This window comes from Macaca fascicularis, chromosome 8, assembly GCF_037993035.2.
Source record: "Macaca fascicularis isolate 582-1 chromosome 8, T2T-MFA8v1.1".
Lineage (NCBI taxonomy): Eukaryota > Metazoa > Chordata > Mammalia > Primates > Cercopithecidae > Macaca > Macaca fascicularis.
The window spans coordinates 22,763,145-22,780,534 of NC_088382.1; the positions used below are offsets into that span (position 1 = coordinate 22,763,145).

At 42.8% G+C, this 17,390-nt stretch overlaps 1 protein-coding gene across 18 annotated transcripts in view; it reads right to left on the reverse strand.

The window, feature by feature from the left end:
- Positions 1–17,390, reverse strand: part of CSGALNACT1 (chondroitin sulfate N-acetylgalactosaminyltransferase 1) — a 360,001-nt gene that overhangs the window by 289,849 nt on the left and 52,762 nt on the right. The gene's annotated exons all lie outside the window — the stretch shown is intronic.

Genomic DNA, 17,390 nt, shown 5'->3' on the forward strand with positions numbered 1-17,390 from the left:
GGGCCAACGAGTAGAGCACAGCAGAAGCGATGCCATGTGCCTTCCAAGACTAAGTCATAAAAGACTGTATTATAGTTCTCCACCCGGTTCTCCTGGAACAATCCCTCTGAGAACCCAGCTACCATGGTCTGACCAATTCCAGGCAGCCCATGAAGTCTCCTACATGAAGAGGGCCATTTGGAGAGGAACCAGGACCCCAGCCCTGGACCCCAACTGAGCTCCAGTCAACAGCCTTTTGAGAAGCCATCTTGGAAGTGGATTCTCCAGCCCCCTGAACGGTCCCAGCTGACACCGCATGGAACGCAAACCTTCCATACCAAGCCATGCCCAAGTTGCCTATTTCTGAACTCAATACCTGACTGTCGTTTTGAGCCACTGTTTTGAAGAGGTTTGCTATACAGCAATAAACTGATATACAGGAGTATAAAAGATTCTGGCTTCTGCTTAAAAATTCTACGAGAAAGATGGTGAGAATTTTCTACTTAGTAAACTGTTAAGATTTATAGGAGGCCATTCATTTAGACTGAGCTCCTGCTCTAGGCTCCAACAGATCTGGCCAAAATAGAGTCACTCATGCTAAAGTTCCACGTCACCAAACCAAAACTAAGCTATTTATCTGACCTGAGAAATCAGGTGGAGAGATGCTGGTTAAATCCCGCAACAGGCAAGTTTTAGCATAAAGAAGTCCCCCGTGCTTTAACTCTTACAAGGAAAGTGACGTAGAGTAACCTGATATTAACAAGCTGCTGTTTTGCACTATTCTGTTTTCTTGTTCCTGCTCAAGCCGCCTTATAAAAATCAACTGCCAGTGCCTGATAAGAGTCCCTTTTCTACATGTTTAGATGAAATGATGCCCAGTCCATGAATCACTAATCATTAGAGCTTTAAATGAAATGTGTTGAAATTTTAACAGAACTCATCAAATAAAACACTATATTGTAGAGACAACTGCATGTATACATTTATTAGAATCTGGATAAAACTTTTTTGGAAAGATTCAAAGCAGTTATATTCTAATACATTTCCTAATATTGAGTGGGCAATTAATACATGAATATTTTTGAAATCAATTGCTAAAGTAACAGAAAATATAATTTTACCTCTTTTCCTTCCAGAAGGCAATATTAACTGCATTTATAGCCAAGTAATGCTATTTTAAAATTTTCATTATCCAAATTAATTCTCTATACTATTATAAATGTATCAATGTTTCTAATATCATCCTGCTCCCACGACATAGTTATCTCTACTTTGGGCCTTAACGCTCTGTTTCTGCTAAGAAAAAAAAAAAAAAAAAATGACAGAAGCTACCACAAGTGTGATATATTGAACTATTAACTAGTAAAATAGCTCATCTTTCTCCTAACTCAGAGTTTGAGTACAGCTTACCAAAAATGAAAAAATAGAAACCATATATAAAACAGACTTTTTTTTCCTCTATAACCAAAGCCCACTTGTAATTAACTACATGAGAGGTTCAAATTTGCTTGATCATAATAGAGCTGTTTAAAAATACATGGCTGGAATTCACACTTGCAGTTTGCAGATGGAGCAATGATACTCTGATTTAATAATATGTGATTGAAACTCGGCATGGAAGGAGGGGGTGTGTTATCCCACCCGTTGTATCCTCCAAGCCTAGGTCTTCCTAAGGACTGTTTTGCTCAATGGGTAATTTGGGAAATTACAGTTTGTTGATAAGATGTCTGAGACCAGGGATAAGGAAAAGATTTCACTACTCTGTGAAGGTCACTGGCAATGACCATCGCAACCTTTAACAAAGACTGCCTTATTAAAAATCTCCGTGGCACTGGGCACTGTGGCTCATGTCTGTAATGCCAGCACTTAGGAAGGCCGAGAGAAGAAGACTGCTTGAATCCAGGAGTTCAATGCTGCAGTGAGTGACAATTCCACCACCGCACTCAAGCCTGGACAACAGAGTGAGACCTTCTCTCAAAGAAAAAAAGAAAAACGAAAGTAAAAGTCTCCGTGGCTTATCATAAAATGAAATGCCAGGCAAGAGGCCACACCCTAAGGAGAACACAGATAGGGCTGAGTGTGGGGGTAACGCCCTAGGCTGCAGGCGGTGAGCAAGGGGTCAAGCTGGGCTCCTGGGAGGTTCCCCATAGAGTTCAGCCAACAGTGCACAGGTCTCCTCCCAATGCTGCTGAGCAGGGCTTCTAGATCTCACTGCTTTTGATAACACAGTCAGCCTCAGCTAGCAGACTAATTTGGACCAAAAGGGAAAATACTACTAATCAAACACGGCCCAATTTCTTAAAAAACAAAACAATACAAAACAAAAACCACCAGTTGCTTTCTCATTAGAAAAGAATTTAAGAAAATCACTAGACCCGTTAGACCAATTAATTCCTCAGGTGGTTAACAGTCTGGCCCACTGAGGGGGGCAGCACCCAGTCCTGCAGCTCCACAGTACCGACAATGTGCCAGGCTTGACTTTCATGCACAGATGGCCTAGGGGACATCGACCGCTGACCCAAGCAGTGACATCCCATGCCTGCTTCCTAACCATGTGGCTGGGAACTAGTGACTTGGCCTCTTTAAACCTCAGCACCTCTGCTGTAAGATAGCGCTAACTATACCTGTCTGGAACACTGTAAGCGCCACACACTGAAGTAGTGATTCTCCAAGTGTGTCACTGGGCTAACAGCAACAGCACCATCTGGAAATCTGTGAGAAATGCACTTCTCCAGTCCCAACCCAGACCTACTGTATTAGACCGTTTTCACACTGCTACAAAGAACTGCCTAAGACCAGGTAGTTTCTAAAGAAAAGAGGTTTAATTGACTCACGGTTCTTCAGGACTAGGGAGACCTCAGGAAACTTAGAATCATGGCAGAAGGGGAAGCAAACACATACTTCTTCGCAAAGTAGCAGAAGAGGAAGAGCAAGCAAGAGTAGGGAAAACTGCTTTAGAAAACCATCAGATATTCTGAGAACTCACTCACTATCACGAGAACAGTATGGAGGATCCACCCCCATGATCCAATCACCTCCCACCTGGTCCCTCCCTCCACACACAGGGATTATAGGGATTACAATTAGAGATGAGATTTAGGTGAGGACACAGCCAAACCATATCACCTGCTAAAACAAAAACGGAGTGGGAGGACTTCAGGGGCTGGGAGAGCCTCGTGCAATGTTATACGCCCTTCTAAAGTTGGAAAACCACTGAGCTACTGTCTTAAAGCATAGTTACCAGTGTAACAAATAGCTCCTGCCTTCTCTGCAATGCAGATAACACAATGTTCTAGTTGGTGTGTTCAATGTCTATGCTCATGGCAAGAGAGATAAATGGTGATGATGATGATGGGAGGAAGCAAATGATAATTTTTCTTTATTCAGTAACAGGAAGGGGGACAAGGAACAGAAGACGTCCTCATTTGTGGCTGTGAATTTATGTGACTAACTCACAAGGCTGTTGCTTCTGTGGCCATCCAGGACATAAAGGCAGAAAATGAGCTCTTTTTTATACAGAACTTTATTTTATATTCATGGTAATGGAATTTTCCATCTTTCACCCAAAAAGTTTCAACAATTTAAAGAGGGTTTTGTGAAGCTCTGGTCAAAAGTCTAGCTGCTGAGATTTCACGTGGCAATAGAAATCTAACAACAAGTGCCTAGATTCTTATCCTCCCCTGAATCTGGCTGAGCGTCCAACAGGCTGGAGAATAAGCACTGTCACCTGGCACAGGAAGGGCTCTCGGGAAGATGAGGGCACAGGCGGAAGCCTGGGAAAATGCAATGCATCTGATTCTCTGAGGCCTTCAACATTCTTGCAGGCTAGCCCTGCTACCCAGGTGAAATCCATGAGGCCATCAGCCCCCATCAGCACACCTGCCAGGAGTCTCGCTCCATCCCTGACCCAGCCTTATGCCTATGTGCCAGTCATTTGCCTATTTGCTCTTTGACCCATTCCCTACCCTTCACCTGCAAACTACCTTTTCCAAGCTCATTTGCCAACTGGCTGCAGCTGGGTTTAAGTGGAAGACTAGACAATGAGAGCAAGAAGCCGGAGAATCTCCTCCCCTTCCTTTCTCTGCTTGGGGTGGTATCTCCAGTAGTGGCTTTTTCTTCTCCATAATTCCAACTCCCAGCAGACAGACGTTCCCTCTACAGTCCCAGGTGCTTCTGAATACCCCCATACAGATTCCATTTCTTCACCTGTGGTGCCACCATCCTCTCTCTCTGTTCTACTAGCCTTTGTCATAGTAACGGTTTCCTGCTATTGTTAATATCTGGGTGAGTTTATCACCCCTATTTGGCTTTTCACATCTTCTAAAGATCTTTGTGACTAAGTATTTATATTAAAGTGCTCCTATTATATTGCATGGGCCATGACTAATGCAGCCTCCACTCATGTCTTCAATCTTGATCACACCTTACCTGATGCCCACCCACTGACTCAGCTCCCGATCCAAGATTTTCTCTGGATCTGTCTACGGGGAGCCCCTGTTCACATGCAGAGCTTTAGTTTTTACCTATTTGTGATCAACCAGTTTTGACACTAGTTCATGCAACTGTACTCTCACACACACCAGCCCAAGCCCTGACCACCCAGACTCAATACTCACCTAACTCCAGCTCTCTCAGGACAAGCTAGTCTCCACTAGTATCTGCTACCATTCCCTTCTTGAACTCGGTAACTATTAGGTTGGTGCAAAAATAATTACGGTTTTTGCCATGAGAAGTTTACACAAACTCTGAGGATCTCAGTACATATTTCCTATTTAAAAATGTTTCCTGGAGCAACCATATAACATTAAGTGAATAGTTAATCAGGCAAAAGGAAGTTTGTAACTTGAAATCACTAACTGGCCCAAACTCACCTGATATTTTCACAACTTTCCACTTCCTTTTGGCTACAAAGATACAACAGATGTACAAACCAAAGCGAGAACACAGTGTTCCAGAAAATGATTATGCTTTTGGCAGCTACCCACATAAGTGTAGTAAGTACAGTATAATGACAGTCCTCCCCGGATGCTTCTTGTTCTGTAGAGAGATTTGCCCTCATTTCAAGTCTCGCGTTCCAAAATAAATTGTTGAATTATCCTTAACAACCAACCTTAGAAAGCTCAACTCCTTTAATTAATTTTTTGAAAAGTTAAAAAGTTAAGCAAAACAGAGACAGTTGCACATAATGAAGATCGCATTGTTGCTGACAGGATTTGAGCCAGGACTGGCAACCACCACGGCTTTCATAAGCCTACGTGCACTATATTTATACATGTTGCAAACTGCGCTACCGCTTTTGGAAATATTCAGTTAGTGCTCATGAGGTCTTCTAGAATACGAAAGGGCATGGGTTCCCTTAAATGCTAAATAAACTTCTAGAATTGATCAACTACCTTAATCAGGGCTTCTGAGCCCTTCTTTAGTTGCTCAGCTATTCCCAGTTTGCCCTTAAGGAAATGCAGGCAGCTACCTGAAGGTAAAGCACTTTAATAAAAAGAAGAAAGAAAAGAAACACGCCCAATATTGCAGGTTATTTTCTAAAATGATCCAATGCACTAATGCATAAGGTCCCCGAAAGTTTGTTCCAGGCTGCCTGTTCAGCAAAGATGGCACACAGAGGCCCCGTGTCTGCAACACAGCCCAGACTCTTTCCATTCAACAAGTCCTGGAGACAGATGCTGAGGGGTCATGGGCCAGCACAGGCCCCCCCCCGTCTATAGCTCACTCTTCCTCTGCTCACTTTGTATTTGGATGCTGAGAGATTCTAGTATTCGAATAGCCCCCAACATTGTTCACAATAATGTTAAGCTCCAACAAAATCTCCCTGTATAATTTCACATCAATGTGAAATTCAATGTATTTTCACAGTGCCTTGTTATTATTTTCCTAAAACCACTGACTTAATTTCAAGCTTCTGCAGAATCGGAAATAATTTGAATTGTAAGACCTTAATTAAAAAAATAAAACTTGGCCTTTTCTTAGGTCTCCCCATGCGTTTCTGGATGGTTTCATTTCTGAAAGCCTGTGAGGGGGAAATAACTCAAATAGCAAATTTTAGCCTGTGGGTCTCATCCTGGGTCTTATCTTAACTCTGCCACTAATTAGCTGTGTGGCCAGAGTACATGTCACAACCTCTCTCCTGGTCTCAACTTCTTCCTTCTATAATAAGGAAGATGAACTAAATAATGTCAAATATCCCTTCTAAGCCTAAAATGCTCCAACTGACTCCAGGAAAATAACCTAAGAAATGCATATTTTAATTCAAAGTAAAGTTAAAGCATGATGAATAAAAACACGGAGTTTAGATTTCTAACATGGTTTTAGAGGCTGCACTGCAAATTGGGGCAGAGATTGAGAAAAGCAACAATGTCAACACAAAGGAACGTGGGTAATTTAGAAAAGATTCCAACAGTTACCAAGCTTTCACATGATGTAATGCACATGTTCTTTAAGAATCTGTGGAGTCAAAAGCTTTCTCCTTCAGTGCAGGAAATTTTGTATTATTTCTAAATGAACCAACCCAACATGTGAGGAAGAAAAAAATCAAACACTACACTACACAAGCTTTCATCCTATCACAAAGCCATCAGAGTTCATGAAAAACGATGGTATTGTTAAGGTTTATTTATAGTTCTTTCTTAATCAAATAAAAAATGAACAGGAAAACACTCTGAATATAAATTTTTAAAGACTTTAAAGGCCAGTAGCAAAAGCATATATGAAGACATAGTCCTACAAACCGTCTTTAAAAAAAAAAAAATTATATAGGCAGGAATGCTTATGGCTATGGCTGAATTCTGCCTTTCTCCAGGACATCATGAATAATTAGACATCTAGCAGTCTAGGTTACTGCCATAAAGACTTGGGAACCTGACAATGTAAAAAAGATTGTGTCCCCAATCCAACTTACGTTTTATGCAATTTGCCCCAAACACCACTGTAGTATCTTACAGTAAAGGAAGATAATGTGTGTCATATTTTTTTAAGTCACGCACACTGAAAACAACCAACTCTTCGTTCCAGGGATATAAGCATGAATTAAAGGCAGGCCTGCCCTCCAGGGATTCACTGTGTAGCAGGAGAGAACAACATTTAATACGTAATTGGAACAGGGCGTACGAAACGCCACGATGGAGTTGTACATAAAGAGAGGTGGGGGCAGGGAAGTGCAAGGAGGAAGCAGCCACCTGTGGCTGAAAAACCACAGTTGCCACAGTGGTTAGGAACCCAAACTCTAGAATGGGGATCCCCAGTTTCAGACCCCAGCTTGCTACTTGCTAGCTGTGTGACTCCGAGCAAGACATTCAGCCTCTCTATGCCTCAGTTTCCAAACTGTTAAATGAGAGGGATAGTAATGGTGCCTACCTACAGGTACAGTACAGGGTTGTTGCGAGGATTCAGCACACAAGTTCACGTGGGGCATCTAGAACGGTGGCCAGTACACAGGAACCACATACAGCGTTCGCTGTTCTCACTGCTACAGAGAAAGCTTAGATGGTGCTGAATCTTAAACACTGAGTGGGCATTTCCCAGAAAGACAAAGTACAGGCAGAGCCTCCCAGGCAGAAAACAGTGCATGCCAATGAATACTAGCATGAAAAGCAACCCCACGTGATTTGGTGTAGCTCAAAAGTGACATGTGAGGGGTTGCAAGGCAGGAGGTAAAGATAGTAAGGACAGATGGCAGAGGGCCTGAGTGTGTCATCCACAGGAATTTCTCCTTTATTCCCATAAGAACGGGAAGTGTGAGTTTCAAGTAGGTGAGAGCATTGCCAGATTTAGCAGGAGAGTGGAGGATGGCCAGAAAGAGGCAAGGATGGAGACAAAGAGATCAAATAAGAGGCAATAGCAATGGAGAGAGAGGACAACCATGAAAAGGAAAAATGGTAGTGAAGACATGGCAGAGGTGAGCACTTGGGAGCCATAGAGGCAGTTTCATGATCTTAGTAACCCTGAACTGAGGGTTGCAAGCAAGAGTCAAGGAGTCCAGAATGACACCCAGGCCTATGGCTTTGGCAGACGAGGAACAGTGGAGCTGATCACCATGATGCAAATTCAGGCAGAAGAACAGCATGGGACTGTTCAGGGAGAATGTCCAGATAGAACCATGAGTCACATTATCACCCGGGGAAAGGTCTGGCCATTCCCCTTGTAAGATGACTGGGCACCAAATCCCAGGGCCAGGCAGAGCCAAAACAGAAGAAAAGCAAGATAAATGGCTGGGAAAATCTCGAGACCGGACCAAGTGCTAGTGAGGGAGTGAGTAGCCCAGAGCTCTCCTGTACAAGGCACCTGGCAAGCTCCACGCTGCGGGTCCAGCTGCTTCAGGGCCCTTGCTGGGACCAAGCAGGGTCAGAAGCAACGAGTTCACTGTGGGACATGTGGGCTTGAAGGAGCTCAGGAGGCAGTGGTAAAGAGGACTCTGGAATTCAGAAAAAGAGGCCTAGAGATAGAGACTGGAAAGTCATCAGAGAGAGGTGGTGGGTAACGTCCCAACCAGACAGGGTAAGGTGAATTAGAAGAGGGTGAGAAATATGATAGCGAAAGACAGTTATCGAAAGGGGAAGGAGATGGTGTCCCAGGAAGCAAGGAGGAAGATCAAAAATAGAGAAGTAAACACTGAAATGCTGCCAAAAAGTCAAGTAAGTGCATCCTCGGATTTGTCAATTAGAGAGTCATGGTGAGAAGGGTAACAGTGGTACTCATGGAAGCGCCACTGCAGGGGCTGAAGAGTAAATGGGAAGTGAGAAGTCTGCTGGGGAAGCAGAGAAAAGTCACTGGACAAACCAGTCCCATGAGGTCCCCTTGATATGCCCTTCATACAGATTTTTTAAAAAATAAGAAAATTTTCCAAGGTCCCTCAACCAGAAAGTCAGAAAGCTGGATTTCAGTTCCTTGCCTTCTGGCCCCAGAACTAATGCTCTTTCCACCACACACTTTGGAAACATTGTGTTTGGGGTTAGGATATGGGAGGAAACCAACAGCTATGAACACTGAGAATATTAACTGTGGATACAATGCACACTTGATCATGCTTTTGCTTGTATGGGAAAATAAAATTAATACTTGAATAAGCACATAGCACAAGCTACTATCTCATTAATACCCATAACAATCCTTTTTTGCAGACATTTACATTGTGCAGACGAGGACATGGAGGCTCACAGGCTAAGATAACTTGCCCAAGAAGGCATAAGAATTAAGCAGAGGAGCAGTGAATTAGGCAGAGGAGCAATGATTCTCAAAGAAGTTAATCTGGAGGCACTACAGATACTGCTTTAAAACTTCCCTATGTATCTCACACTTAGTATGATGGCTACTATTTTTTTAAAAGCAGAAAATAACAAATGTTAGGAAAGATGTTGAGAAATTGGAATTCTTTTGAATCACTGAGCAGGAATGCAAAATGGTGTAGCTGCTATGGAAATGAAATGGATATCCCACAAAAAAAATACTCATTGATTTACCATATGATCCAGCAATTTCACTTCTAAGTATACAGTCATCCCTCATTATCTATGGGGGACTGGTTCTAGGACTCCCCACAGATACCAAAATCCTTGATTGCACAAGTCTCTTCTATAAAATGCCATAGGATATGCATGTGACCTAGGAACATCCTCCCTTTTTTTTTTTCCTTTTTTTTTTTTTTTTTTTTTTTGAGACGGAGTCTTGCTCTCTCGCCCAGGCTGGAGTGCAGTGGCGCTATCTCAGCTCACTGCAAGCTCCGCCTCCCGGGTTCAGGCAATTCTGCTGCCTCAGCCTTCCAAGTAGCTACGACTACAGGCGCCCACCACCATGCCAGGCTAATTTTTGTATTTTTAGTAGAGACGGGGTTTCACCGTGTTAGCCAGGATGGTCTCAATCTCCTGACCTTGTGATCTGCCCGCCTCGGCCTCCGAAAGTGCTGGGATTACAGGCGTGAGCCAACGTGCCCGGCCCCCATCCTCCCTTATTCTTTAAATCATTTCTAGATTACTTATAATACCTGGCGCAATGTAAAGGCTATGTAAATAGTTGTTGCACTGTATTGTTTTTTCTTTTTTGTTGTTGTTTTTTGTTTTGTTTTGTTTGTTTTTGTTTTTTTGAGATGAGGTCTCACTATGTTACCAGTCTGGTCTCAAACTCAAGCAATCTGCCTGCCTTGGCCTCCCATGCTGGGACTACAGACATGAGCCACCACGCCCAGCCTCATTTTTTCTTTTTAGTTTTTTCATGATGCATTGTTATTTTTCTTGTTTCTTTTTCCAAATATTTTCAGTTCACAGTTGGTTGAATCTGCAGATGCACAACCCACAGGGCCAAGTGTATACCCAGAAGAATCGAAAGCAGGATCTCAAAGAGATTTCTGTACACCCATGTTCATAGTAGCATTATCTGCAACAGCCAAAATGTGGAAACAACCCGAATGTCCATCAACAAATGAACAGGTACACAAAATGCTCTAACAATGAAGTGGAATATTATTCAGCCTTAAAAAGGAAGGAAATTCGGAAACAGGCTGTAACACAAATGAACCAGGAGGATATTATGCTGAGTAAAATAAGCCCATCACTAAAGGGCAACTATTATATGATGCCACTCATCTGAGGTCCCTGACATAGTCAGGTCCATCGAGCTAGAAAGTAGAATTGCAGTTGCCAGGCAACGGCTAATGAGGAACAGGGAGCTCTTGTTTAGTGGGTACAGCTTCAATTTTGCAAGATGAAGAGTTCTAGAAATGGATGGCAGTGATGGTTACAAAAGAATGTGAATCTACCTACCGCCACTGAATTGTACACTTAAACACTGTTAACACTGTAAATTTTATGTTCAGTGTATTTCATCAAAATTTTTAAAAGAACTTAGGGACTGGGTGCAGTGGCTCACGCCTGTAATCCCAGTACTTTGGGAGGCCGAAGAGGGGGCAGATCACGAGGTCAGGAGTTTGAGACCAGCCTGGCCAACATGGTGAAACCCCATCTCTACCAAAAAATACAAAACTTAGCTGGGCATGGTGGCAGGTGCCTGTAGTCCCAGCTACTCAGGAGGCTGAGGCAGGAGAATCGCTTGAACCCAGGAAGCGGAGGTTGCAGTGAGCCGAGATCACACCACTGCACTCCAGCTTGGGCCACAGAGTGAGACTGCCTCAAAAAAAAACAAAAAACAAAAAACTGGGTCCCATTTTAAAATAAGAAATAAGGCACAACGATGCTAAGTCAGTTTTTTTGTTTTTTGGGGGGTTTTTTTAGTAATATAAATTGTTTACTGCAGACCTGGGCCTAAAAACTAAACCTCCTACTTCCGGGTGTGTGATCTTCCTAGACAGCATTCACAGGTTTGCTTTCAACTTTGACTCTGACTTGTGGTTAGGAAGTCATTGTAATGTGTTGTCATGGTGTCCTTCCTTATGAATAAACCTGGCCCAGTGATCTTCCTTATCTACAAAATCGGGCTAACAACCTTCCTTTTGTGCCTCTCATGATGGTACTAAGGTGTTTTTATATTATTGACAAAGTAGTTATAGACGGAAATATGGTAGAAAGGATACAGACCATATGACTCAAACAGTCTTCCTCACCATTAATAAGGGAGGACTCAGTGCATGACCCATGGGGCTGTCTGTGAGTGTAAACCAAGACTCTCCCTCTATCCCTACACCTACAGTTGATTGAACTTCAAACATTCTATGTTCCTAATGTCTTTCTGTAATTGTCCTTCCTTTCTTGAACAAACTTCTTAAAGGCAAAAACTTAATATATTCTAAAAATGAAACAAATAGACCACCAAAATCTGTCTGTCCAGGAGAAGGCAATCAACCTCTATAAAATGCTTTGAAACCCTTGAGGTCACTTCCCTGCAGTGTGGCAGTGGCCCCTATTTCCCATCTCATATCCATCTTTCCCTTTTTCTTAGTAACAACATTTGTGTTTTTGAGGGGGGCAAAGTTTCTGGAGAAATTACCTTTCCCAATATCCATTGAAAACAGAGAGAGCCAATGAAATGTCAGTGGAATTCCTTAGATGGGGTTTCCAGGAAGGAATTTAAAGAGAGCTTGTTCAGCTTGCAGGTACCTTTCTGACCTTTCACCCTTCCCTCTTATGCCATCGAGACAGAAATGATGGCTGGAGTTGCAGCAGTCATCTTGAGTTCATGAAGGAAGGAGACCAAGAAAATTTCAGTTAATCTAATATCTTTTTTTTTTCTTTGAGACAGAGTCTCACTCTGTTGCCCAGGCTGCAGTGCAGTGGCACGATCACTCACTGCAACCTCCGCCTCCCAGGTTCAAGTAATTCTTGTGCCTCAGCCTCCTGAGTAGCAAGGATTATAGGTGCACCACCACACCCAGCTAATTTTTGTATTTTTAGTAAAGAAGGGGTTTCACCATGTTGGCCAGGCTGGCCTCAAACTCCTGACCTTGGGTGATCTGCCCACCCTGGCCTCCCAAAGTGCTGGGATTCCAGGTGTAAGCCACCACACCAAGCCTACTCTGATATCTTAGGACACCAAAGCAGTGCCAGCAACTGTCTACCTCCAGTCTTCTTGTTATGTTCTGAAAATTAACCCTTGGAGTTTAAGACCACACAGTGGAAGGTGTGTCACTCTTAGCCAAATGCAATTCCTCAGGGGTATACCTAAGATCCTGAAAAGACCCTATATAGACAATTAGGTTATGAATAAATGTTACTGGATAATGATGATGATGATGATGATGACAATCACGATGACAATGTTAATGTCGATGCAGCACATCCTACATGCCACGTACTGAAGCCCATAAAAGTTAAGTAATTTACCCAAGATCTCGTGGCTAACAAGTGGTGAGACTCGACTTTAAATCTAGGCAATCCGGTTCCAGAGTCCATGTTTTTAACCACTACAAGATGATAATATCAAGTACAACAAACTAATATACACTGTACAAATGAATAAACATAGATGTACTCATCTTAAAGCAGCTTTGTTGATTCATTAATGAAAATTCTTGGCCAGGCGTGGTAGCTCACACCTGCAATCCCAGAACTTTGGGAGGCCCAGGCGGGCAGATCACGAGATCAGGAAATCTAGACCATCCTGGCTAACATGGTGAAACACCGTCTCTACTAAAAATACAAAAAAAATTAGCCGGGCATGGTGGTGGGCTGCTGTAGTCCCAATTACTCGGGAGGCTGAGACAGGAGAATGGCATGAACACAGGAGGCAGAGCTTGCAGTGAGCCAACATTGCGCCACTGCACTCCAGCCTGGGCAACAGAGTGAGACTCCATCTCAAAAAAAAAAAAAAAAAAAGTTCATACTATATGCCATCCCCAAATTGCTCCTTTGTTTGAGAATTATTTCCTTTAAGAACTGACATTCTTACAGGTCTGGCAAACATTTGATTGCCTTCATAAGTGCCTACCTGTTACATTAAATACTGTTTGAACCATCATCATAGCCTCCTAACAGATGCCCTTGTTTCTGGTCCCTCCTTATCACCATCCATCACACCTACCATTGCAAGATGAACTTCTCCACAGCGGAGCTCTGAGCCCCTCACAGCCCTTCCTAAAAGTATTCAGTGGATCTCTAGAGCCAAACTCTGGGCCAAGTGCAATGGCTCACACCTGTAATCCCAATGCTTGGGGAGGCTGAGGCAGAAGGATCACCCTAGGCCAGGAGTCTGAGACCAGCCTGGGCAACATAGCGAGACCCCATCTCTACAACAAAATAAAAATTAAAAAATGAGTTGGGTGTACCCCTGTAGTCCCAGCTACTTGGGAGACTCAGGCTAGAGGATCAATTGAGCCCAGGAGTTGAAGGCTGCAGCGAGTTATAATCACACCACTGCACTCCAGTTTAGGTGATAGGGTCTATGTCTCTAAAAAAAATTAATTAAGTTTTAAAAATTCACATTCTGTAACCTGCATCTGCTCCCAGCCTTTTCTCATCTTTCCAGCCCTCCCCTTCCCATGCCAAACCCTCCAGTCAAACTAAGCACTGGTTGTCCCCTGCATGCACCTGGAACGCTCCATCTCAGCCCTTGTCACAGACTGCTCCACTGGCCGGACACCCATCCTCTCCCATCCATCCCCCAGCTCCACATGTCCATACATGTCGTCCTCAAGACTCAAGTAGTCACATGCCATGTCAATGACTCCTTCCAGACAAGGGCTGAGCTACCATGGATCTAGTTCAGAAGGAAAAGCTCTGGGCTTTAGGGTCTCCCCTAAAGGGAATCAGCGTAGCCCAGCAGCCCTCACCTAGACCAGGGCCAATGACTGTATCCCCTTCTTCCCCTACACCCCTCTTGGCCCACTTCCTGCCGTGTGTTCTCCTCTGATCAACATAATCACCATGGACAGAATTCAAGCTCAAAAGGGAAACTTGTAACCCTATGGATGTCTGAGGCAGGGGAAGAAGGCAGGTCGTGAGGAAGTGCTCACTAGTGTCCATCCAATAGGACACTACTGCCTTCTGATTTATCGAGCAAAATAACCCAAGTCAATTAACTCCAGGGTTGGGCTATGCTGATTCCCGTTAGGGGAGACCCTGAAACCCAGTGCTTTTCCTTCTGAACTAGACCCATGGCAGCTCAGCCGTTGTTCAGAAGTCATTGACATGGCATGTGACTTGAGTTTTGAGCCACTCAAAGTTGTTGCATAATAAGAAGGGGCTAAACTCTCTTGGTTAGTTGGTTGGTTGGTTAGTTGGTTGGTTGGTTTGTTTGTTTTGAGGCGGAGTCTTGCTCTGTCACCCAGGCTGGAGTGCAGCGGCACGACCTCAGCTCACTGCAAACTCTGCCTCCCGGATTCACGACATTCTTCTGCCTCAGCCTCCTGAGTAGCTGGGACTACAGGCACCCACCACCACGCCAGGCTAATTTTTTGTACTTTTAGTAGAGACGGAGTTTCACCACGTGAACCAGGATGGTCTCCATCTCCTGACTGCGTGATCCACCCGCCTGGGCCTCCCAAAGTGCTGGGATTACAGGCGTGAGCCAACGCGCCCGGCCCTCTCTTGGTTTTTAGTGCTCCTCAGACCTTCAGGTAACTGGAGGGTTGGTTACTACTGACTGCACAGCACCTCGCATAGTTAAACAAAGTTTAATCAATACAAGAAATCCTCTCATGGTCTGCAGGTCTCCCTGATTGAAACAAAGTTATCAGATTCATTCACTCAAAACAACGTATTCTACACCAAGTAATGTATGTGATTAAGTTTAGTTCTCTACAAAGTAAGTTACAATTAACAGTGTTCTTTAGGAAACTGCCCATGCACTGGCTTTCCTCACTCATCCTATACGCAGCTCTCAGGAGCCTCTTACATAGTACACGTGGATATCTGGGAGTGACATCTTCCCTGAGCGCTGTCAGACCCTTGAGGGCATCATCTATGTTTGATTTGCTCTTCCAGCACCCCCAGTAAGCCTAACACACTACACCGCACATGGGGGATCTTACTTTTTAAAGTTTTGAATGAATGAAAGAATGAGAATGCTCTGAATTAACCAAGCTTGACAGTTAATTCTTACTCTCTTCTCTCCCTCCCTTCCTTTCTTCCATTTCCACCAAACCCTGGAAAAACAAGGCACTAAACGAATGTGCTGCCAAAGGAGAGAGAAGAAAGGTTAACAGGGCATTTGAATCATATGCCCTTCCAGGCCCATATTATATGGTTAGATGGAGAAGAAATTTTGAATTTTTCCAAAGTACCATTAATACTTTTTTAAAATTTAAAAATAAATTTCTTGCAAAACAAAACCACAATCATATATCACTTCACACCTTAAGATGGCTGTGATGAAAATATCAAAAATATGAAGTGTTCTCGAGGACCTGGAGAAAAGGGAACCCATATACATTGTTGGTAGGAGTGTAAATTGGTATAGTCATTACGGAAAACAGTATTGAGGTTCCTCAAAAATTAAAAATGGAACTACTCTATGATCCAGCACTCTCACTTCTGGGTATATGCCCAAAGAAATAAAATCACTTTCTCAAAGACACATCTGCACTCTTTTCACTGAAGCAGTATTCACAAAAAGATATGGAAACAATTTAACTACCCATGGACGGATGGATGGAAGGATGGATGGATGGATGGATGGATGGATGGATGGATGGAGAAATGTGATATATACATACAATGGAATATTCACCTTAAAAAAGTAGAAAATCCTGCCATTTGTGACAACAAGGATGAACCTGGAGGACATTATGCTAAGTGAGACAAGCTAGACCTAGAAAAATATTGCTCAATCTCATTTCAATATGGAAGTTTTAAAAGTTGAACTCAAAGAAACAGACTAAAAGGGTAGTTACTATGTGAAAACAGAGGGTTGGGATATGGGGAGATTTTGCTCAAAGGATGCAACTTTCCGTCATAAGATGAATATATTCTGGTAACCTACAGCATGGTGACTATCGTTAATAAATGTATTGCCCACTTAAAAGGTGCTAAGAAGTTAGATCTTAAGTATTTGCACCACAAAAAGGTACTATGTGAAGTGATAATTAGCTTAATTATGGTAATCATTTCACAACGTATACCAAAGCATCACATTGTATACCTTAACTGTATGTAATTTTTGTCAATTATACTTCAATAAAGTTGGGGGAAAAACAAACAGAAAGTAAATCAGTAATTCTACCTTAAGGATAGTCACTCAAGGGTAGCTATTTATGCAAAGACTTACATCAAGAATTCCATTAACTCAGGGAAAAACTGGAAACAATTTAAATTCAATAATTACTTTCTAATGCATTTTTATGCATCCATTCAATGACATGTTTTTGAATAATTTTTAGAAGGAAAAAGCTCATCATTTGAATTTTAAAATCCAGGGGAGGCTGGGCACAGTGGCCCACACCTGTAATCCTAACACTTTGGGAGGCTGAAGCAGGAGGCAGGAATCTTAAGCTCAGGCGCTCAAGACCAGCTTAGGCAATATGATGAAACACCATCTCTGCAAAAAACACAAAAAATTAGCTGGGCATGGTGGTGCATGCCTATAGCCCCAGCTACTCGGGAGCCTGAGGAGGGAGGATCGCCTGAGTCTGGGAGGGGGAGGCTTCAGTGAACTGAGATCTCACTGCTTCATTCCAGCTTAGGCAAGAGTGAGACCCAGTCTCCAAAAAAAAACAAAAAAAGAAAGAAAGAAAGAAAAAAATCCAGAGGAAAAAATGTAATGCTAAAGTTTCAAAAATTGTATATTACATATTATGATTAGATGTTTAATACATAAATACAACCATAAACATAAAAGTAAAGTAACATTCCAAAATGTTGATGCTAGTTAAAGCTGAATAATCAAATGACAGGGCACGACTAATTTTCATTTTCTTTCATTTCCTCAATTATCTTCAATTACCTTGTATTGCTTGATTATCTTAATCCCCAAACCTCCCCTCCAACATGAGGACAAAGGCAAAAAATTCTGGAGGTGCAGTA